Source organism: Aythya ferina (assembly GCF_964211825.1).
Source record: "Aythya ferina genome assembly, chromosome: 12".
In the NCBI taxonomy this organism is placed as follows: domain Eukaryota; kingdom Metazoa; phylum Chordata; class Aves; order Anseriformes; family Anatidae; genus Aythya; species Aythya ferina.
In genome coordinates this window covers 8,662,728-8,687,439 of record NC_140308.1, presented here as the reverse complement: position 1 = coordinate 8,687,439, position 24,712 = coordinate 8,662,728, and the positions used below count along the sequence as shown (strand labels likewise).

Below are 24,712 nucleotides of genomic sequence, written 5' to 3'. Positions count from 1 at the left end.
CTGAGCTTTGTTTGTGTGGAGCCTTCTCTGCAGCTCTCGAGGTTTGTCCTTTCCTCACATGTCCTGCATTACCACAAGGTGTCCCTGCTGCATGGTAAGGGCCTTCTTTCCTTCTGGAGGAGAGAGGAGATGGCGCAACTGTTTGGTTAACAAAATATGTTTTCAACCCTCATTTTATGACAGGCTTCTTACCCAAATCATGCGTTGAACACTTAACATCTCTGGGACTCAACTCAATACTGTAAAATGTGAGTATTAACAATTTCTCACCTCAGAACCAGGAGGTAATTGAAACAAACTAAAGAGTTCAAGTGTTGTGGTGTAGGAAGCCAGTAAGAGAGGAAATGTGTGCTCCTCCATCGCTGATGCCCGGCACAGGGGGCTCTGGGTGCTTAGGAGCACACACAGAGCTGTACCAACATCCCATAGACCCTGAAACGTGGTCAGTCAGGCATTGGTGCTTACCTGCCTGTAGGCCCTGAAATTGTATGCGTATGTATATTTATAAGGCAAACTATACACAATTGTCTTTTTATTCTTCTAGATTCGGTGCTTTTCTTTACTCTATGACTTTTTATTTGTCTGTCTTTCAGCCTATGATGGTAAGTCCTTGGAGCATTCATGTCCACATGGAGTGCACTTGGTTGTGCTGCAAATGGCAGCTATTAACACTGATGAACTGACAGCTTTAATTATCTAAAGTAACTTTGAAATTAACACTGCTTTCAGTGCTGGAGTTGGACCAGATGACCTCCAGAGGTCCCTTTCCACCTGAAGTATTCTAGGATGCTGTGTTGGTTGTTGCACATAGGGATTCACATTACCAAACTTAGCTGCCCGTAGTAAATGGAAAAAAGATTGAATCACCTTCCGGGAGAATCTGAGCATAAGCTTATTTAGATGCTAAAATAATAGCTTGCAGGAACAATTTATACATAGCCAAGGACACTTCCTCCCTAGTCAAGGCACGTGTGTTTGTATGTGTGTATATATATTTTATATATATTCACTAGCAGGGCTAAATGCTGGTTTTGCACTAAGAGACTGAAGCAAAGACTGCTGGCGATAGCACAGTGCAGTGTGGCTGTGTATCATGTAGTAGGAGCTGGAATGAACTGAAGAGCTGGCAGGAAACATATTTTGTTTAAAAATGAAAAATTAAAATACATATTCCAGAATTGTGAATTGACATGTGATCAGAATAACTTTATGCAAACTATATTTATACAGGTGATGCATCTTCAGGGCAGTGGGGGGGTAGTTCTGGTGATGCGTAGCTTACAACAGTGAAAATCAATAAATAGCATATGAGAAGTTAGGTTTAAATTCTTTGTTAAAACAGAACCTCACTGTTCTAAAGATACAGGTATCTATATCTGATATAGTCACTGAGGAGAGAGCGTGAGATGTGAGAGGCAAAATGGTGAAGCTCTGAGCCCAAACAGTAGAGATACTCAGCTGGCATGTGGGAGGTCTGAATTCAGGCCTCTTTCCTCTGATCTTTGTACTGATAACTACTTTTTTCATAGGTGAAATCTTTTACAGTGTGCTTTTAGAAATGTCTTGAAGGTTAAGTGGTGTGTGGCACTGCAAATTCATGTTAGAACCATGGAAAGCTCACGTATTCCTAAATCTGTCATCTTGTGGTTGAGAGCTTAAATCTATTTTATTTTTATTTTCCGTACTGTTGGAATCTTTCTTGTATTTTTAACAGTATTGATGTTTTTCATTGTATACATTCTGAATATTTCATTTTCCCACTTGAATATCTGTTTAATATGCAGGTTAGAAATACTTGTATGTCTGCTAGGCAAGTAATTATTAGGTACAGTAAAACAAACAAACAAACAAAATATTCAGCCATTTGCCTGAGCTGTGTAAAAGCATTTTTTTCTGTTTTGGATTTGAATAATAACTTATGATCAGCATTTCAGTCAAGAAGTTTCAACTGCTCTGTGTTTTGATTTAGCCATACAGATTACTTTATTGCTTTGGATATGGTCAGTGTTGATTGTTTGAGGAACAGTTCAGATTGGTAGGTTTTTGTCTTAATAATTGTGCAGGGTGGAAATTGTTGTTCCATAAGCACTTTTCTAGTGAGTTGTAATCAAATAACTGTTTATGTAAAAATCCACTGCAATGGAATTCTGAATATGTTAGAAACACTTTTTAAAGTTGCAAATATGTATTTCTAGAATATTTTGTTCTCTCTCACTCACTTTTATGTTGACTGCCAGAATTTTCATTGAGCTTCATGCAAAAAGAAGTTGCAGTAATGTGGCCGCAATTTTGTTTCAGAATCTGAGCCCCTTGTATCTCTCAGCACCTAAGCATATGTAGTTATAAACCCACAGCTTTAATCTTTTTATTATTCTAAGTATTTTGCCTCTATTTCAGTGAACTCTCAGATATGTCCCCAAGTTTATTTCTGTAATTGCTCATCTGGAAATACTTAACTTTAAAAGCACATTGGACACAATTTTACTCCAACCCAAGATCTTTGCAGATTTCTAAAATTTTTCTTCTCTTGTGTGATATAGCCCAAGTCCTTTTTATAGAGACAAATATGTATTCAGTGTAATTCCATGCAATCGGGAAGAGGGAAAACGAAGAGAGGAAAATAAAGAGAGGTCTGAGGTTGTTTAGGGTTTCCTTGATTTAAATCTCATATTTTGCATGCTCCTTGATTGTATTAGTTCATTCATTTTGCCAAACAGACCACAAAGCTGTGAATATTTATTTAGTTCTGTTCCTAATAGTTTTTCTAATAGGGAATTATTTTGGTACAATGAAAGACATTTGTAAATGAAGCAGATAAGCCCTTTGGCAGACAAGGAGTGTTTTGTTCAACACAAGAATTCTATTGTCCACTGCTTTAGTTGTCAAGTGCCTGGGGAGCCCAGGATTTATGATGATGTTACAATGGCCCTTTCAGTGCAAAGTCTAAGAAGCTGTGAGATTCCATTCCTCTGCTTTTCAGGCTCTCAAATCTTTTTATCATGCAAGGACAATGCAGGATTCAGCTGCTTCTTAGGCCACAGGACTGCCCATTTAACATCAGGCATTGTGAAATAATTACCATAGTGACAATGGGGTTGGTTGGCTTTTTTTTCCCCTCTTAACTAGCAACATTTCAAAAATTGTTCAAGTTGTCACTTTGTATAAACTGACTCCGAAGACATGGCTTATTTTACATTAAAAAAAATCTTCTTAGAAGATTTGATTTGAAGTGCCACTGTGTCAAGTCTATTTGGAGCATTAGAACTGTTTAATGGCTCTTTTTTTTTCCTTTTTTTTTTTTTTTGAGTTTTCTTATAATTATAATTGGCCTTTGAAACAGTCTTCTGTAAATACAGCAGTTGTTTTCCTTTTCTCCCCTTTTTAAAGGTTATGTAGTTAGTGTTATTGTGGCTATAACATAAAATAAGAAAAACAATGTACAGTAAAAGGGATATTATCTAGTATCTATGTATCAGAATTAACCAGCTAAGCTATTTCTTGTGCTGTATTAATAATGGAATCATTCAGCAGTCTTAAATCATGGTTTTCATGAAAATTGATATCTGCAGGAGTTTCTCTCTCTTTGCCTGATGTTAATATGAAGATTTATTTGCTTCAACTAATGATTAGTACTACAAAAAATATTGATTTGTAACCTCTGATGTCTGTTTAAATGCAGTGTAGCAGGAAAATGGAGCCTTTATTTGACAGTTAAATTATTATTTATGTGGGCACTTCACTGTCTGGTGGTCAGGTAAACGTACAGGATAAAGCTTAATAGTGTAGCTTTAGATACTACAGACATACTGAAGAGTGGTAGTATCTATTACCAACTATATTTGCTGCTTCTAAAAGCAAAAGCAAATCTTGAAAAAAAAATTAGACCATGGGTATGTGTAAGAGGATATTTTGAGAAATACATATCTAAGCAACTTCAATTATCTTGGGCAAAAAGAATCCTTGAACTGCAAAGTCATCTGCAAAGAAGTCATCTGTAAAGATATTGAGCGAAATATCAAAATGAAGTTTATTCAGTTGTAGTCTTTCTTTTCGTTCCTTCAGATGAATTGTGAATTAGTTCAAAAGGGTTCTTTATTGGAAAAAAAAAAAAAAAAAAAAAAGAATTTGCTTCCAGAATTAACATATTTAAGATGCCATATGCACATCATAGCAAATTGCATAAATATGTTGCATATGTAGAGTATTTTAATAAACCAAGTGCTTTGTGTATTAGGGACTGTCATCACAGAGAACATTCCATATTTCTTTGAGCTTATCAGTAAAATTCACTATCTAGGAATGTGTTTTTCGATGAACATGTATGACATTTTTAAAACAGTGAGTTAACATATCTTCAGACACAACTGGCAATGTGGTTTTATGTCTTCCATGTGGTTTTATGTCTTCCTTTGGTGGATTAAGTGTGAAATATTGCAATATTGAAAATCTAATACTCAGACAATGCCTATCCATTTCTCCTGAATGCTTTTGCTAGCAACTTTGGAATTTACCCTGTACTGCTGAACTACTTTTGTGCCAGTAAATCATGATTGCTTTAATGGGGGTAGAAAGGCAGTATAGAATGGAGGATCAATATAGATGAGGCAGCTATAATAGTCTGATACCGAAAAAAAAATTACTGATTTGGATGTACATATGTATATTTTTAAGTGGTAACAACACAAATTGTGGAGGCTATTGTGCAGTAATTCTTCCTTTTAAAAATACCAATTAGGAAGTTTGAAAGTCCTGGGTAACCTAGCCTGATTTCCTTGGCTAAAATGAAGCCTAGTCATAGGATTCATTCAGTACACCTTTAAGAGTCTATTGAGGTATAAAGTAGAATCAGAAATACAGTGCATAACAGTAGATAATTCTGAGCGTTTCTCTGACATTCAGTCACATCAGCTGTAGTTTTTTTACTTGTGTGAAAACATTGTCAGAAATACTTAGAATGATGAAGGAGTGCATGCTCCCCTCAAACTTGAGCACTCTTAACCTCTTTGTTTAAATGCAAGAAGACTTACCTCAACTCATAAGAAGTGACTTAGCTGGTTTATTTTTGTTTCTGTGCCCTTTATACGGAATGTCACAGTGCACTATCCCATTTACCAAACAATTTGACCACTGAAATAACCACAGATGAACTTCTTACAGAAGCACCTCTTACTCATTTTCTTTTTCACATGTCTAATCCCAGATACATATTCTCTAATGTAGTGGTGGTTCCACTTACTAAAATAATCTACTCCCTTCTCTGTCATAATGGTAAAAATACTAATTTTCTAGTATGCCTTTAGAGCACTTAGAAATGTTCAAAGCACGTTGTGTTGGCTAATGGTATCTGCAGCTGTTACTCTTTTTTTTCCCTGCAGTGTGTCTTGTATTGGATAATGTTCCCAGAACAGATTTTCCATAGAAATCTGTTTTTTCAGGAGATAACAAAAAAGATGTGAAGGAATATTGAGATGGCCTCCAGCATTTTAGTTATGGGAACATTCTTGCAATAGTAAGTCTGTTAAGGTAAAAGCTATTTATTAATTCTGTTTTTGGCATGTAAGTATTATTTAATTGCTAGTCTTTAAACTCTCTTTGGGCTACTGTGATAGTTTATAGGCTAGACTTGAATTTTCTTTTAATATGGTACTGACACTGCATTGGATTTCAAATGAAGTTTTTCGTTCTTTGCAGCCAGAGCTGAAGTACTGGATAAGAGGCAGTAGAAAGCTTGCTTCTGCATTGCTGTCACAGTGTCATTAAGTGACATTTCAAATGTGCGGAATATGCTACATAAATTGGCAACAAGTTTCCAGTGGGTGAAGGTAAGTAGTACATCCAACTGTATGATCTTCTGAGTAACAAGTCATCTCCGTTTAGCCATCTCCTGTTCCTACAGTATCTCCATGTTCAATGTTCCTACAGTATCTCCAATATCTGTGCAATATAGGGGAAAATTTCTGCAATGACTAATGTCTCTCTTGTGAGCCATTAGCGAGTTTATCTCATGCAATTTCATACAGTTTATTATTGGTCTTGAGCTCAGGACAGCTGGTGCTGTAGGACAGTGTCTGTCGTGCTATGTGTGTAAAGCATGGTTTGGAATGGTACATTCTTGAATCACACTAATTCCTTGTTTAAAACATCAGAGAACCTCTTGAAAACTCACAGCAATGTATCATTGAAAAGCAGAAATGTAACTAATTTTCTAACACGTAGGCTTGCAACTTGATTTCATCAGTCAAAAAGATTCATACTTTTCTTACTCTGCACCTCCATGAGTGAGTAATTAAGACAACATTTGGTTTACTTCTTTAATATTTTGTGCAATACTTCTGAGATGAAAGGAAATGCTCAGACTTGGGTTAGAAAAAAAATTGCAGTGGTGACTCTTGGGTTTCAGAGAAGGCGGCTGTAGAAAGTGTGGAAGTAGGGCAATATGGGAAACCCTATACCTAAAAATAGGTATATCTGCTGCTCTGCTGCTTTTAATTTTTCATACCCTCTGAGACTTTCAGTTGTTACGGTTGCTTCAACCAGTGATTCCTCAGATATCAGAATTGTCCATCTACAGAAGTATTCATGCCTTTTTTAATTTAACCTAACAGGGAAATACATTAAATGTATTAGATAACAAATACATAAATATTATAATTTTTATGGTCAAAAGTAAGATCCCATCTGAATTGCCTTGGATAAAGAGAGCAAAGCCAGGATATTAAAGCTCTTTGTCTAGCTGACTCATTCACAGTTTTCATGTTCAGTGCACTCTTGACAGATGCTTCATTTCAGTGGAAATGTCCTTAAATGGTGATAATCTTAATTCTAGAAGCCAAATGGGACAGCATCCTTGTGAGCAGCTATATAGGATATACGTATATGGTCTCTACCAACTTGTTAAGGTAGGCTGCAGCAATTACTGTGAAGATGAAACAGGGTGTATTTGACAGTGATATCAACAGCATTCAATTTAATTTAGTTGGGAAATCTGTGAGCTCCTTTGCTTCTTCATTAGGAATAGCTCAGCATATGAGATTCATATCCTGTCATTCACTGAACACAAGGTCCAAATTTTGCAAGCAATGCTCTGTTCTTTTTCACATGCAGCTTTTCAATTGAATGAAATTAAAGATAGTTCAGTTTGACCAAAGACTTCCTGACTAGGTTTCAAGTCACATATGGGCATCAAAAAGACGTAGCAAAAATACCTTAAAGTAGTTGTGCTTTCAGTTTCATTGAGGCTCCTGTCCATGCACTCTTATGTGGATCTTCTTGTAGTTTCTCATTGAACTGTTTCAGTTTGCCTCTTCAGGCACTTATATCTGCCTTAGTGGTTTGGCTTAGGGTTTGTTCTACTCTTCTTGTTCTTGACTTCAGAGCTATACTTCCAAACAGATTTAATTTTAACAAATTAAATGACTGGATGAATAACCTTAAACAAAATCTCCTCACTCTCAGTATGAATTTAGCAGACTGGATCTCTACTCAAGATTTTTTAAATTGTTTTATTTTTTACTGTCTTATGTGAGAAACTGCTGTATCTAATTTGGAAGACCTTTTTACATTTCAGAGTTTAAGCAAATCATTTCTGAAAGCAAGCTTCCTGCAGAGTGACTGTAGGATGTTCTCTCTGGTTATAGTGTGAAGTGGCTCCTTACAAAAGAGGAGGAACAAGCATGCTTTCGTTGATTATCATGTAAACCTGGGCATCCATATGCTTCTTAAATTCTCTTATCTTCTTTTGAAGGATCTTTCTTCCTTAAATTGTTTCCAGCTGTGCCTGTTCAGGAATGCAAATTTCCTGTTGCAGTATCCAGATAATCAAACAGTTGACAAAGTAAATATTCATGTTTAACTATTGTTAATGGAACAAAGAGGAACAGCACAGACAGAAAGACACAATTGAGCTCTTCTGGAGCTATGGTGTAGGCTTGGCTACTAGGTCACACCAAAGATGACCAGTAGTTTCCTTAAGTGGGATTATCCTGACTAGGGATTTCCTCTCTGTGCTGCATGGGGTCTATGTACTGAAGTTCTGAAGGGAGTGAGAGCAGGCTTGATTGAGTTTCTTGCAATTACATTACTCTGAAAAACAATTATATATGAATGCTTAATCTATGGGGGTCAATTTATAAGACCCCAAAAAAGAATACTGCCATAATTAAAAGTCTATCTCATACAGGATGAGAAACCTAGGTTCACTCGCTGGATATACAAATTCAGTGTTGTATAAATTGCCTCTTTCATATATAATACCCTTTTTAATATTTGTTTTTAATTGTCACATAGTAAACCTAGCCTGTAATAGGAAAAATACAGTGTTCCTGGCATACAGGGTAGATACTGAAAGGAAATTGCTGTGTTGCTTTGTTTCTGCACAAATGCCATGTGGAAAGGAGATTAGTTTTCAGTTGCATAGAATCACCGTCTTATTACAATGCTAGCATGTTTAATGAGGCCTACATATCTGAACAGAAAGTGTTACATCTCCAGTTGCCTGCTGTAGTCTGTTACATCTCACTTCAGTTCTGAACAAGTAGCCATTTATATAGGTTTTAAGCCCTAAATTTTTGAAATCTCAACTTCAACCCACAAAACTACAACACAGAACAAACAGCATATGTGCGGGATTAGCTTATTGCATACGTTGTAGGTGGATATTGGTAGTCTAAATGGCATAGGCTCTTAGACAAGTGCAAAGTTTTTGATTTTAGTGGGGTGGTGGTCCAAAGTACATCTGTGGCCAGAGAGTGAAATGTCAAGTACAATTTGCTTGTGTCAGTCTCATTGCACATGTTCAGCTTAATGAGCTGGAGTCTGAATTTGTTACTTCTGCTTTACTGGTGCTCCTGAAGGCTTGCTTGAGCTTATTTCCAAGAACTTTTGGAAATATTGTTAGAATGGTATAAGAGGTATATTCTGGTCAAACAGATACAAGAGAAATCATTATTTTGTCATAAATCATCAAGGCTTCTAAAACAACTGAAGCTCAGGTCTTATTGACAAAAATTTTGTTTCTGCTCTAATGCTGAAAAGAAATGAGTTGTCAAACACTTAGCTCTGCCTTTTCCCAGCCTTCTGGGAAATTCCAGCCTTATTTGGGCTACAGTGTGCTCAACCCTGTATGCTCAAGCACCTCGGCTGGGCTATGTCACAGGAAACTCTGGAGGCTCCCTGGAGGCAAGAGGTTTACTAAGCAAAGGAATGACTGCACTATATAAACGGCGGGGACTGACCATAAGAGAAGAAAAAGACATTGGAAAGGTTCATACCTTGGCTAAAAAAATCACCAAAACCCCAAGTTCCCATGAGTCAAAACAACTTCAAGTATTTTGATATTAGTTGGGCAATATGTGTTCCTATATAATTAATTTCTGACAAAATTTCCATAGTTATTTTAAAGGTGGGAACCAAAAATTAAATTAACATTTTTCAGAAACAATTTTGATCTTCAAATCACTGATGTAATGAACTCATTGCATGTTTATTGAGAAAATTGATGTCATCTTTAATTATAAATGCTCTATAGTTCCTCTCTTTGGTCTTTCATAATCATAATAACAATACAAAAATACACACAGAGGACTAGAAAATCTAAGCAAAAGAAAAAATTATCTCGCACATACATATATATAAAAAGAGTACTGTGCACGTAGCCATTCAAGGTTTCATATGTAACAAAAACTGTCTTCAGTGCTACTCAGAAGCTCATTTACTGTCTCAAACGTGGACGTATTTTTTTATGCCACAAAGCAAAACAAAATGTAGTGTATTTAATTATTTTGAGACATTTAATCAAACCAATTGCTACAGTGGTAGTTACTGTTGAAGAAAAAGTTCTTAAAAATAGCTTCAGTATCTTTCAGGAGTACTTTCTAATATAACCATGCAAACATACAATTTATGTGGCTTTACTAATTTGCATAAACACTAATAAAGTCACACAAGTTGTGATTGGTAAAATCTAATATAATGCATAGGATTTTCCCACTTTATTCCTGACAACCTGCATTTGCAACCATTCAGTTACTTTGTTTTAAAATGGCTTTTCAATTATATTCTAGTGCTTTAGGGGAAAGCCTTTTGACAAAGGCATGGCATAAACCATTTATATTGCAGCTCCATCATAGTTCCCATAGCTAAACTAGACTGGACAGTTCATTAAAAAGAAAAATTAATAGTACAAGGTTGCAGGGAAACAATAACAGATTATGACTGGCCTGTGGCAGCCCACTGAATTCATGCAGTGGAATAAAAATGATTCCCTTGTCTCATAAATGAAGGTTTGTTCCAAGGTTTTAGGCTAAGTCTACACTTCTGTTCCTTCACAGGAAAAAGCAATACAGTTTCTTGTCCATAAAAGCAATACTTTGTAATTCCTGTAAGATTAATATGCACTCTTTTGGGATAGAAAGCACATATTTCATTATTCTTTGAATGCATAATAACAAACATATTATGAAAGAGAATAGACAAGAACACACTAAGCAGATGCATCAAAGAAAAAACAAACCTTCTCGGAGCTGAGAAGTGGCACAGAGGGGCCAAGTGAGGGCACAATCAGGACTCTTTCCCATCTTTTCTTGTCTAAGGTAGTAAGTGCCCCAGACCAGTCTAAAATTGCTATCCAAAATCGCTATGTGGCAAAACCAAAAGACTTATATTTCAGTGGCATTTCTTTAGATTCAGTGTAGCTACCTGTATAGCATCATCTGTGATTTAGCTCTTGCTTAAACTTATAACTAAATGTTAATGGCCTCTTTCTAGATGTTACTGCATATTTTCCTAATTTCCTCAGAGTTTCATGGTTCAGATTTTCTGTATAATTCTGGTATGCGTGGCAAGTACCACAAGCTTGTACTTTAATGTTGAAATCTGAGTTTTATTATAGCAATGCTATAAATTCCTGCCTTAGAAGATATTTCAAACAATGTAGGGTCTGGGATGGATTAACCATTTCTTTTGGCCAGTAGCCACAACCTTCTAATGAATTCAGCAGGATAACAGGGAGGCCATAAAACGGGAAGCCTGAGCCAATATAATGTTTGGAATCAAACACAGGACTGACCCTCTAGGGTATTCTCTGGTTCAGTTTATGAACACAATCTCCTTTTACAAACAACAGCCTAAAATACTGAAAAGCGATGGTTCTGGGATCTGATCTCATTGGACTTTCACAAGCTTATACTTATTATTACAAGAGAAACTTGGGTATTTGGCCTCCCATCCTCCCTTCTCTCCCCTCAAAATAGAAAAACAAATTACGTAATCTCAAAAGTCTGGTTGCTGGTCACAGGCCTCCTGGCTATCTTGGCATAGTTTCATGCTATAAGCTACATTTTCTGATCTGAGCTGCAGCAATGAAGCAAAAATAACTGGCCAACCAAGAGATTCTCCCTAGACCTCCAGAGCTGTTCTCAAACTTTCACTGTAGGCAGCATGCATGAGCTGCAGTGTGTGCTTGCACAGACATTTAGCACTCACTAGTGAGCTTTTCATTACAAGACCGAATACTAATTGCAAACTTCATTATTATGTTCTTCTGTTTGCATGTCCAAAGGTACTGCTTTTGTCTTCTCTCCCTCTCTGCCTTGCATAAGACACAGGAGAGAACAGCCTCATCACAGGGAGCAGCTTTTCGGTGAATCACAGTGATTCACTCCAAGGAAAGTTCAGAAAAGACTGTGTTGTGCTGGTTCACAGTAAAGCTAGTGACCCGGTGCCTACTGCTACTCTGCTGCTTGCAGGATAAACAGTACAATACAATAGCTGTGTTTTCAAGAAACCTTGCATAAAATGGAATGACCTTTTTTCTCCTTGTAGATCTGCAGCAATTTGATTTGCTTAAAAGTGCTTTTGCTTAACAAATATAAGGATAAGTTAAATATTTAAGTGGGGAAGCTTCTCAGCAAGGAATGGAATGGTAATGGTTCTTTTAAAAACTGTCAGAACCAACTCTCCTGAACAGAGGTTAGTGCTCTGCTGGCCCAGTCATTATCTGGGTTAAACTTTTACTCCCCACATCCTGTTAATTCCTGTCAGCATGGGCTCCATTTTCTTTAATGTGAGCTCACATAGAGTTGATGATACTGTCTTTTGTTCAAGCGAACTACTTTGTGAGCAGTTAGCAGTGTGCTGCATCCAGGTTACAGACTAGGTTGCTTGATTCCTCCATCAGTTTATTATGCTTGTGTGGTTCATTTAGGCCAAAGGAACAAAACTTAAATGTGAAGCCAAGAATGTGTTGTTATCCTTGAAGTCTCCACAGTCTAAACAAGGAATCATTAGTCCAATATTATGTACAGTTAAGTGATACACATAAGCTTCCTAGCATCTACCCTTCCTCTGGTGTCACTCTGGCTGCCAGCTGCCTCTCAGGCAGTTGTCCTCAGCCTGGGCTGGACAGAGGGCCCTTGCATCCCAGAGCAGTATGATGATGGCTCCTTCCTCTTCCTCACTCTAGAGTCCACCTGGAGTCATTTTTATGTTTGCTGACACACTCCACATCTCTACACGTTGCTCTTTCTTTTTTTTTCATGGCTCTCTGGTTCCATATTGCATCCAGTTCTATTGTGAATGATGTGTTACATGTATATCAAATATTGTCTTGTGTTATGTGCTCCCTGTGTTATCCCTAAAATAGCTTTTGGGCAGCTTCCAAGGTTAAATTATTTCAGTGGCCAGTAGCAGACCCCTAGTGAGCAGCCTGGGGTCTTCACTAACATGTTGTACCTGGACTTCAGAGCCTCCTCATATCATCCCATGTGTGACTCTATGCTGCATTTTATTTGAGGGTCGTAGGTAGTTCATTCTATACAAATTAGCTACTTGTTATTGTTATGTATTAATTACAAAAATATACATACAGCATCGGTATTACATCACACAGTCATCCAAAACTAAGCAAAACAAACAAACAAACAAAAACGAACAAATGAGGCAATAGTCAGGTGGTCCTCAGATAAACCATTATATCCAAGCAAGCTAAACAAAACCAAGTCCCATGCAGGCCAGAACAAATCCAGATGAAGCCTACAAGTCCTGAGGCCTGTGCTGTCAGCTTCACACAGTCTTTGTCACATTGCAAGCAATGCTAACACCACGTTCACTGGCTTACAAGGTTCTGAAAATTTAACAAGCTCATGGTACACATGGAAAATTATTTTTACACTATTTAATTAAACCCCTCTATTAAATAGGCATTCAGAAAATATATTAGTTTCATTTTTTACATAGTCATTCATGTTAGCATGTGTTAGGTTTAGTTATAGCTTTGTTTTCAAATAATATAGAAGCGCCTGCATATGACCTTAATAATGAATCTTCCCTGCTTATAGTACACATTTATCATTCCTTGGGTCTATATCTGAGCACTTACTAAAGCTTAAAGCAGAAGGGGTCCACATCATTTGCAGAAATAGCTTTAAAAGAACACGTTAATTTTTTTTGAGGCAATGTTTACCCTGACAGCCATTGCATTTGAACAAGAAATATGAGTGTCTGTTCAGAAAGATGTTCCCAGCTCTTGGATGAGTCCCCAAATCCAGTTTCTCCAGCTGGTGCCTGTCTGGTGCTTTATTCTCTCTGACCACTGTATTTCCAGGAAACTATTTTTGGCTGTAGGTGAAGGACAAATGGTACCAAATCATTCCTTTTCCTTTTTGCTCCCTCTTTTGAGTTTTTGGGTTCAAAGTATTGTCTTTTGTTCTTTGATATGGCAAGAAAATACAGGGTTAGCATTGTAGAAGAGCACCAAATCACCATCCTGGGATGTGATATTGTAAAAACACCATAAAGAAATTCAAATACTGATCCATGTGGGCTAGTCTTATTCAACCTTACATTATTTACCAAAGAGATTTAAAGGAAAAAGAAAGATAGAAGTGTTCAGCACTACATGCTAAGAAAAGCAAATATCCACTGAATGGGTTTTATGTAGGCTTTTATAGGAAAAACTGCAGATTCTCTGTAATGCAAGCAAAACCAGCAAGCACCAGTATTGTATTCAGATTCTATGAAGGCTGAGATACCAGACTAGAGCAGAGAACAAGGCAGAGGTTACATCAGTCTGTTCTGATGGTTAAATCAGTGGATGCCACAGGTTGCTTGGCAGGCATATGGCCGATTTCTACATAGGAGACCCTTTACCAAAAATTGTAAGAAACTTAACTGAGGAAAAACAAACAAAACTCAATTCATGGCACACTCAGAATGCTGTAACTAACAATTTTAACCTGACTTGTAAACAAGAGGAAAAGTACAGATGAAATGGAGTTGTTATGCATTTGGAAATTCACTGGAACCGTGAAAGCCTCATTTCTCTCTGTCTAATAAGATAAAATTCACAGAGGTTAGAGATGTTTGAACTGGTGAATTGCCATGCAGGAACTTTCTTAATGGAGTTATAGTAACCTGGCCTCCAAGGCCTCATGCTCTTACAAACATGATGTATTTGTGCTTGCATGGAGAATGCCATTTTATACTATACACTTACCCATTACTCTTAGGCTTTCAGTCACCTTCATCTTGTCCACTTGCTTCTAAGACAGTAATTTGGGCTTCTAGTTCACACTCTCTCTCTTGGGCTTAACACATATGGTCTTTAAAAGCTTTCTATTGACTCATAACTTCCATTTGCTTTCTATATACGCTCCCAGGACTGTCAGCAGTCATTTTAGTTTGTTTCTTATTTCAACTGTCAGGTAGACGGTTCCTTTAAAAAAAAAAAAACAAAACAAAACAAAACAAACAAACAAACAAAAAAAAAAAAACTAGAAAGGTCTGGAGTTTGTAAGTATTCCATCACTTTTCCCATAAATGTACAAATGTAGTTAGAAAGATTATGTTTGGTGACAGACTCTCTCATCTCTCTTTACCCTAACTGTTCCCTTTCCAGAAAAAACATAAGTACTACAAGAGCAATTTATTTAATTGCCATTATGGGAGACTTCAAAGGAAATTGGTTGGATTGAAATAGTGATATCACCCCGGCAACTTTTTGAAAAGAACGTTTTGGTACAAAATATGCTGAACATTAGCGTATACTTAATGTGAAAAGAAATGTGTAATTCTATCCTTTTGACTGAAGCTTTCAGTCTTTTTTTTTTTTTTTTTTTTTTTATGTATACATGTATGTTAATTCTTTTTGTTGTTATTATTGGCCTCTATTTTTCTTCCATGAATATGAATTCTTTCATGTGTAGTTGCCTAATACTAAGGTCATTACATCCCAAAATTATGCTGCTTTCAATCCAGCAATTCTACCAAGTGTCAGGTTGTTTTCCCGTTTCTTTTCCTCAAGCTCATTTTTAAGTCACACATCACTGGTCTCCATTAGAGAGAAAGCTATCTGTTACTGATCCAGAATCTAAAGCTTTACTTGACCGGCCATGTGTTTATTTACATACAAGTACTTTCCTACTGTCCTGTTGCTTAACAAGGACATTAGTGATCTAAGAATGTTGATCTAAGCTGTAAATATATGCCACAAATCCTGATTATTGCTCTGTTAAGGTCAAGATGTGCATTTGACAAAAAAAAAAAAAAAAAAAAAGTAGAGTATTTCATATTCAAGTAATGTGCTTTCAGAATATATCTAACCTAGCTGATTCGTAGCTTCAGCAATGAATAACACTAATCTAATTAAACAAATGCACATTTTTTGCCAGTTTCCCATGATCAGCTTTCTGTGGAAAATCAGCTTCTGCAGCTAGTGGTTTTATGCAAGAACAGCTATAGGTTCAAGATATTTGAAGCTTGCCTCTTCTGCGTTATCGCGTAGGCCCCAAGCATCGTTCCAACTGCAGGAAGCCACTGTTTCCCAGCTCTTGTTAATGGTGTTTATCAGAAGAAAGCAATGAAGTGGTTTGTCACAATCACCTGTAATTACAGGTCAGAAATAGGCCAATCCATACTCTCTGGGATTTGTTAGTGTTCCGTATGATCGGTTAGAAATATAAAATTGAACAGGTTTGACTTGGAATGAATTATGTTCATGCAAAATCATTTGCTCTTTTTTGCACATGTATCACTTGCATGAAAAACGAATTTTAATTGCAAGCTGGCAAGCCTTTTTTTGCTTAGCATCTATTTATATGCTTAGTGTCTAATTGCAGCGCCTCAGCACCTCATTGCCCTTTACAAATTTTATTTTATTTTTATCATAATACTGGGAATTATGTTTTAGTCCTCATAGCTTTGGATCACATCACTTAGAACAGTGAATATACAAATGGCTCCTCTGATTTGTGCTCAGAGCAGATCACACCGCACAGGGAGCCAAAGGGAAGGTTATATCTAATGAAGGCATTGTTTGTTTGTGCATGTGTTTGTTTGTTTTTTTAAAGTGCAAAAATTCTACGGTGACTACTTACAACAAGACATCCCAGGAAATACTCATGAAAATATTGTTTGAATTATAATCTTGTGATTTAATGGATTTTAAGTAATCAGTTAAATATGCAGTTTTGATCTTGTCTGCTTTAGCCTCCCATTAGGTACCTAAACAGTGATGGTGTCTTTTATTAGAGCTATTGACACTGCGTTAGGAATGGGTTTGAGTATTCTGTTGTTATTGCCTCATGCTGTTGAGCCAAAATAGTCTCTCCACAGACAGTATCTGCCTATGAAAAAATTAATTATTGATTCAATTGTTCATTCAAAATATCTCAAAGTGGCTTTTATGCTCTTTACGGAGGAAATTTGCACTCAACTCGAACAGTTAAGCAAGCAATCAGAAAGAACCTTACATGTGCATGGCTGAAGGATCTGAACTCATCCCTCTGCAGCTCCAGGAAAGCTGAGAAAAGGAGGGGAATTTGATTAGAAATTTAGCTCTCACCTTTCTTTCTCTGTCAAATGTATTTGAAAATGAAAGAGATTCTTGGTAATTCACTAACTTGTCAAGTTTTATAAAGATAAGTGTTACAGAGAATCTAATTATGTGAGCCTCTCTAAATGAGAATCACAATGGTTGCTAGACTTAAACAAACTGCTGTCTTTTCAAGGTGGTTTGCATGTGCTTCTGAAGTGCGATCTTCTGTCAGAAACCTTCCTACTTGAGGGAGATCAAATGGAAGGGGACCAGGGGATCAAGTAGTCTAGTAGAATTATATTCAAAGTGGCAAAACATTTTGTAGAGGAAGGCTCTGTGCAGTGAAGAAATTGATTATAGATTTAGCAGTGCATTCCCTACTCAGATGTTTTGCAGAAATAATTATTTCTACGATAAACTGGAATCACTTTATTTGAAGAAAAATATTTTTAAATTTAAATTGTTGTTCTGGAGAGGAAAAAAAAAAAAACTGTATGGGAAACCTCATTCTAAGGTACTTCTATATATAGGTAAATGTATTACACATGCTGTGCATGGGGTACGCAAAAACTATGCAATATCTGCATTGGGTAACTTGTTTTCACTACATAGTAGGACTTCAACCAGAATAACCCAAAAGCTTTGGCACTATAAAATGCATTGTAGAGAAAGACGTTCCATAGCTTTTGTGCTCCTTAGAGTTACGTATTGATGTTGGTTATATAAAGACCACGCAAGATGCTATAATTGTCTGGCATTTCAACAGCACTGCTGAAGCTGTAAGTACAATACAGCAGATTCAGTTTAGATTTCTGATTGCGTGGAGGATGTTTGCCCTTCAGCAAGAGGTTGTAGATCAGAACAGAAATTGATCATTTGCTGGAATTTGTTCTGGCTTGGTTTGGTAGCTGAATAGGCCTGCCTGTAGTCGTTAGTTTTTGCTAGGTTCTCAGTTATCATTCCTTAATCTTGACTTTCTGTCTCATTTTTGTCATAAACCAAAAAGACCCTCAGTCACAGCACAAGTGTTAATTATAAATTCTTAGAGAAAAATAAATATTCAGGGTTGTCTTAGCATGTGAGCACTGTATTAGTAGTTGGAAGAAAGTTGACTTTAGATGCCACTTACTTCCTCCTTGAGGTGTCATTTATAACCACTTACATAATAGGAAAATACATTAAAACTAGCATGGGCATAGGCTGCAGCTATATTCAGCTTTGAGTTTACAAGAAATTATAAGAATTCCAGTTTGTCTGAGATGCGCGAGAATGCAATTACTATTTAAAATAAACTCTACGAAGAGCTTAGTCATTACTTCAAATGACTCTATCAATCACCATGTTCTTTAATAAGACTACCTTTCTTATGCTAGTTGTTTTCCTGTAGAGTTTATGCTTAAAAACAGACAGCCTCTGTCACATTTATCTTAAGTGGATCTCCCTGGGGCAGCAAGTAAATGTAAAACTCTGTTTACAGCCATTTTTCATTTCCCAAGCCTTTTAATATCACTCTCTCAGGCTTATTTCTATGTCATTCACTTCATAATGTACTAAGTTGTCTTCCTACTTTCTACTGCTTTGTATGAGCAACACCAAATGGCAATTTCACTCTTCTTGAATGAGTACAAATTAAATCAAAGTCTGGTGAAAATACTTTCCTTCCATGATGGTTTCAGAGGTGAATACTGAAGGATATATCACAACATAAAGAAGTTATTTTTCTTCCTCTTTCTTGCAAAATGACTTTTATTTTCAAAGAACCATCATTTTATGGTTCTTTGTCTATGGCTTCCTAACACTGAATCTCAAAGCTGCTACAGGAAAATATAGCTACATTTCAGAAACTATTCTTTGGAGCAGCTGGGGATTATTGGCTTTAAACATCTCAGTAATCCAATACAGTGCTATAAAATATAATTTAAAATTGCAAAGGATTAAGATTTCTATGCACAGGATTCTACAGAACTCAGAATAGGATTCTACAAAGCTTACTATGCATTTCTGAAGGTAACTTTTATTGCTAAAGATGAACATCACCAGTTCTGTTAAGATTTTATTTATATACTTAGTACATACAAATCTTACCATGGCCTAGAGTCTTGCTATAGCAGGATACCCCTAGAAGTTTCATCTGTTTGCACATGATGTATAAACTTAGATATATACACATGTAACTCTGCAAAACTGCAACTTTGGGTTATAATCCTTTATAATTGCACCATACTCCCATGCAAGACAGTGGAATATGAAGAGTGTGTGTTGGGGGTGGGTGGAGGCTCTCATTTAGTGGAATAACTACCAGAATTGTTTTCCCAAATATCTTTAAAGATAAAAAAAAAAAATCCTGTTATGGACTACTTTTGTCTCAAAAGCCTGACACAGTGACACAAAAGACTTGATATCAATTGGCATTCAGATGAGGGCTATTTGCTGTTTGCTCCAGTGAGACCTGAAATATGCTTCACCAAGAAGAGAGATTCAGTGCTTCCGAAGGGCTCACAGGGAGTTAGTTGCTGGTGGTCTGTTTTAGAATTAAACATTGGGAAAAATGAGATTTACTGGTTACATATACAGCGTGAAAATCTTTTCCTGTATCAGAGATCAGAGCTCTTGTCATTTAAACAAAATGTTTTACATTAGACTACTGGATATTGTCCTTTAATGCTTGACTGCCAGTAGATAATTATATACATGACTAGTCTCATGGGATTTGTCATATTCATAAAGTCAGTTTGCTGGGTTTGGAGTCTTTTAGTTTTTCATTTTCCTATTTTGTATGTGATGAGAAAGAGCCACAATTCTGGCACTTTGGGAAGGAACTCTACTGGTATATGAATAGAGCTCTATGTCCTGATGCTGCTGTGGGAGAAGGGGTTCACTGGAGAAAGTGAAAATCCATCTCCTGATCGGATGATTTTTTGATTGGAATAACATGCACAAAGCCCTTCACTACTGTAGTGCAGCTGAAAGATTAAAAAAAAAAAAAAAAAAAAAAGCCAATATTGTCTTGTCCTCTAATTCAGCTCATTCCATTTGAAGTACACCTTGGGAATGCTGAAATGATGAGGTGCCAGTGTTGCACCTTTCTCAGTTCTGCACATCATATAGGTAGCTCTGGGAAGGAAAAACCAGGCATACTCTATTTACAGTGTGAAAATAGAGTAATTCTAATTTTAATTCTAATCTTGTCCAGATTCAGGGTACCTAGAATCTCTGGCAATTTTCAGGACTGAAGGACTTGTTCTTGGAACTGTTTTTTCCATGTGTGTCATGCAAGCTGGATAGGCTGTATAGCAGATCTGATACTTTGTGAAACACTATCTCAAGTAAATAAAATGAGATATGCCTTCTCTTCCACAAGAATTGTTTGCAATGAGTCTATCTAAGCTAAAAAACATACTCAGAGATTGATCTTATACTGCAGTGCAGTTTAAAATCAGAAAGTAATTGATAGAACTAAGTCGAACATGGAAGTTACTTTTAAAATAGAAAAAAATAACATACAAAATGCTAAGTATTTTATCTTGTTTCATAATCAAAAGGGACCAGGATACTTTTAAATGTTTAGATGCTATTTTCTTGAAATGAGTCAAGGAGGAAAACAAAGTTCTGTTAAAAGGGGAAAAATTGAACTGAAACCAAAGATTAGGTTATAAAGATACGTGAAACTTACTGGTTAGGGCTGAATAGCTTTCTGCAGCAAGAATTAGCTTCACTCAAAAATATTTTCATATTAATTACGCGAATTTCTTGAAAATATTTGGGCATCAGTTATTAGAATAGAGCATTTCTACAAGGTGATAAAAATACATGGCATGTCTAAATCCTGTATTCACACTGCTACGCATACATTTACAAATGCACATCAGTATGGGACAGATGTACACTGAACTAGTCCACATCCCTTAGTTCATGTGTTTTATTAAAAACTCACAAAGCAGTTAAATTCAGGATGCGCCCTAAAGATTAACCAGTATGAGCTCAGTGGGACTTAACTGATTATTTGATCTGGAAATCTTTCCTACCTTCTTTCCATAGGAACTGTTCATTTTCACGACCCTGATTGTAGTATTCAAGGAAGAAATAACAAACCATTTAAGTTAAGCCACAGATTATGAGCCCCAAGCCTGTTCAGAATGGCCCTGACCCTAAAGGAGAGAAATATCGAGGCTGGCTTTGCAACACCTGCCTGCATGGACAAGAGGTTCCTGAGGAGCTGGGGAACTGCCTGGCCTCAACAGGTCCCTCCCTGCTGTGGGCTGCAGGGCCTCCTCCAGCTGTGTGGGTGCTGCATCCTTCTGCCCAGAGCTTGGGCGTTCTGACCTCCAGAGCTACTAGGATCCGATATTTATGCTGTCATTAAAAAACTATTCATTTTTTTCACCTGACAATAAAATTATTGTAAAGTAAGTTTTCATCTTTTCAGCTAATTCTAATTACAGCTAAAATCTCATTTGGACTGGGAGTTTGCTATATTTACTTGACGCTCTTGCAAAACATTTCAGAATATAATCATCTGTTATTATATTGCTACACTGAGCTCTTGACTGCTTTCTGCCAAGTGTATTCCTGAGAACAATTGCTGTTTTAATGTATCATCCAGAAGTTGTAGCCTAGACAAATCAGAAAAAATTGTTTAGTCTATTATAATTTGGCATATGGTCATTTAATAGCACACAGGAAGTCAGCATGAATGTTTGGGATTATTTTTGCTATAAATATAATGAAAGAAATTTAAAATTGGCTAGACTTCATTTCCGCGACTGGTCTTGTCATTAAAATAATCATTGCTGGCTCTTTATTTTTGTCTGTTAGTCATCTATAAGCAGTCATTCAAATTTACGTGTGAAGTTTTGTCGAGCAGACTGACTTTTCAGATTAGCCTGTTAGAGTGACACCACCTCTCTGATGTCCCTCTGCATTTTGCAGTCTCAGTGCGAGGATGCAGAAGGGCAGTGGAGCCGATGCATGCTGGAGCCGCCAATACTCCGTCTCTATGCTGTGCTGTAGTCTGTGGACATAATTTTATTATTTTTCAGGTTGTTGATGGATGAGTTCTTAATTAGTTGCATAGCGTATTTCCATTAGGAATGGTGGTGGTTTGTATTTTCTAGTGGTAGCAGAACAGACTTTGCTTATGATAAAATTGAAATTTGTTAGCTTTGCATTTCCAAAAATAAGTAACAACTGTAACTAAAAAACATAGACCTATTATCCACATAGCTAGAAGTGCCCTGACAGCTTCTTCTCACAACTATTTAGGGAGAAATTCTCTATTTCCATGCAAACATTTTGACATCCCCCTATGCATGATGGTATTCAGAGTGCGGACTAGATATTGTTTTAAAAAATCTCAGTCATACATACATCAACTGATAACTTACATGGGAGCATTTTGGAGTCCCATTGCATCCATGTATGCCACTGATGTGATTTAATCTTGTGTGCTGCATGGTTTTTCCTTTACTCTGATAGAGCTGTTATTTGGTACCAAAATTGTGAATGTTTGTTTGTATGTGATTGAAATCTGTTGATGGAATTTCTCCTTTTGTGAAAAGGTGTTTCTTAGTTCAAGCCTGGTATCCATTCTTCCACTTAAGGAAGTGGGAAGCAGGGCTGGATTTTTACAGATTTCTAAGGAAAACCTAGGATTTCAAAATTACATGTTGTGTAATTCTAAGCAACAATGGAAAAAACATCAGGATGTTGCAATTTGGTAAAATGCCCACCCAGATTCTGTTTGCTGTAGCTGAGGAATAAAATCTATGTGCAGAAATAACACTGATGTTGAGGATCTCTCTCAGATTATGACTTAAAAAAAAGTGTAGAAACAGTCACAGCAAATAGTTGTGACAGTTCCCTCTATGTGTAATGTTTTGCGGTGTCTGAAAAGAAACACTACCTACAGAGAGTGTGTGGACTGTGAGCAGAGCAGCATTCCAGCTAGCTGCTGCAAGTGCTGGCCTCAGATCTGTATTCCATGCTTAGAGGATGATGAGGTATTTGTCCCTCAGCGCTGTCCATGGGAGAAAAGGAAAAGCTTTATAAATTGTGTAGCTGTTCTTCTATATTTTCTGCTTGAAAAAAAAAAAAGGGGTGGGGGGAACTGTTAGCTTTCAGCAGCAGATTAAAATATCTGAAAGGCCTCAAGTAGATTGTTTTAGAAAAGAAAAAAAAAAAAAAAAGAGAGACTTCTTTTTTTTAATAATACCACTTCATTCTTAATGCAGTTTATTTTAACTATAGCTAAAGAGCATCTTGTGCACCTTGCCTTTTAGGAAGAATGTACCTTGCAGAAAGCCAAGCTGTAGCTGTTAGGAATTTAATTATTTCACAGACTTCAGTGGAACTTTATATTGCTTTATATTATTAACTTTTCTAATGACGATAGGAGCCATAGGGCTTACCACTGTGGCAGCCTCTATGTAAGGGAACAGAGAGAATGAACTGCAGGCAGGGTGAAGGAGAGGGGGGCACGCGGAGGCTGGGCAGACCTTCCAGCCTGCAGCTCTCACCTATCTAGCTAGCAGCAGATCACATACTTAAGAGCCAGGTTGGTATTACTAGCATGGAGTCCTTTCACAATGTAACTCAAAATAGAAGCAATTACCATATAAGAGCTATAGTGATTTTTTTTTTTTCCCAAATAGTGTTCATAGGATGAGATATAACCTGAAGACATGTAGCATTATTGCTCCCTCTCTATATATGTTTATGTAGAGAATAAAAACAAAAGGTAGCAAGCAATTTTTGTTTTAAATCCTCATTGGTAAATTAAGCATGGATGTGTGATTAATGTTTTGTTTCCAGCACTTCATACTTGAATAGCTGATAATAACCAGGGTATGTGTCAGCTTGGCTCTTCCATTATTATTAAGCATCTTTATAAAGTGTTTACTGATTTACATAACAGTATTGAGAAGTTTGGGAATAATGGTCATATTTGTTTACTTATTTTCATTGTTGAGATCATTATGGGATGTTAATGAAGAGTAATTATCAGAGAGTTTAATTTTCAAACACATCCAAAATCTAGTAATGTAAGGAGTTTACTTAACATTTTTTAGCAGCAGGTTATAAAATGCACAGCTGTCTAGGCATGTCTTTCTATTTCACTTCTGTTTGGAGCATGAAGACCCTGTTTAACAACCCCACTAGTAATTGCTGCGCACAAATACCATGCTAGTATACTTGTCCAGCATAATTAGCTATGCTGGACATGGCACTGAAGGCTATTTGGCTGAAAGGACAGCCCCTTGCAAACCACCTCTGAAGCAGCACTATCGTTGATTAACTGAATGCAATTTTGAAGCAGACTGAACTGGTATTATGTAAATTATATATACATATTTTTAGTGATGTAACTTTTTTATTATTTATAATTTAGTTACACCACTAAATTTCTGTAGACAGACTACCCAAAAGAGTTAACAGAGCTGTGGGGTCATATTTTGCCTACCACAATGATGTAAACCCAGAGGTGTTTCCTAAACAAGACAGAAGAGCTGATTTTATATCTGTGGGATGAGTACAGAATTTGATGGATTGTATTTAAAAAGACCCTTGGGTTAATAGATAGTTAAATGGTAGGGAAGCTTGGTAAGTAAATACTGCATACTAGGGGTTTCAAATTGATTTTTTTTCTATTTAAAACTGAAAAAAAAAAAAAACCTATGTCCTTTCCTTTTAGATCTTCTTATCATCAAAAGCTATTGCAATAATTAGTGTTGAAAGACTTATCATACTTAAGCCACTTCTAAAACAGGTTAAATAACATTTTTCAAGTCCTTTAAGTCCTACCTGATTTTTACCTCTCAACAAAATAGAGATATAAAATAAGCTTTAAAAATACAGGCCTAATGCTCCACAGTTCACACACAAATGTATCAGAATAACTGAAGT

The 24,712-nt window shown here is 36.6% G+C and overlaps 1 protein-coding gene across 10 annotated transcripts in view; it reads left to right on the top strand.

The window, feature by feature from the left end:
- Positions 1 to 24,712, top strand: part of CDH11 (cadherin 11) — a 464,760-nt gene that overhangs the window by 417,720 nt on the left and 22,328 nt on the right. For 5 of the 10 annotated variants that reach the window (XM_084533758.1, XM_084533756.1, XM_084533757.1 and 2 more), the window contains one exon: positions 5,692 to 5,822. The exons of 1 other annotated variant lie outside the window; for it this stretch is intronic. The gene's annotated coding sequence lies outside the window, so the exon portion shown is untranslated. Of the gene's footprint in view, positions 1 to 5,375; positions 5,510 to 5,674; positions 5,823 to 24,712 lie in introns of all 10 variants that reach the window. 4 more of the 10 variants (XM_084533755.1, XM_084533752.1, XM_084533753.1 and 1 more) reach the window with 2 other exon arrangements.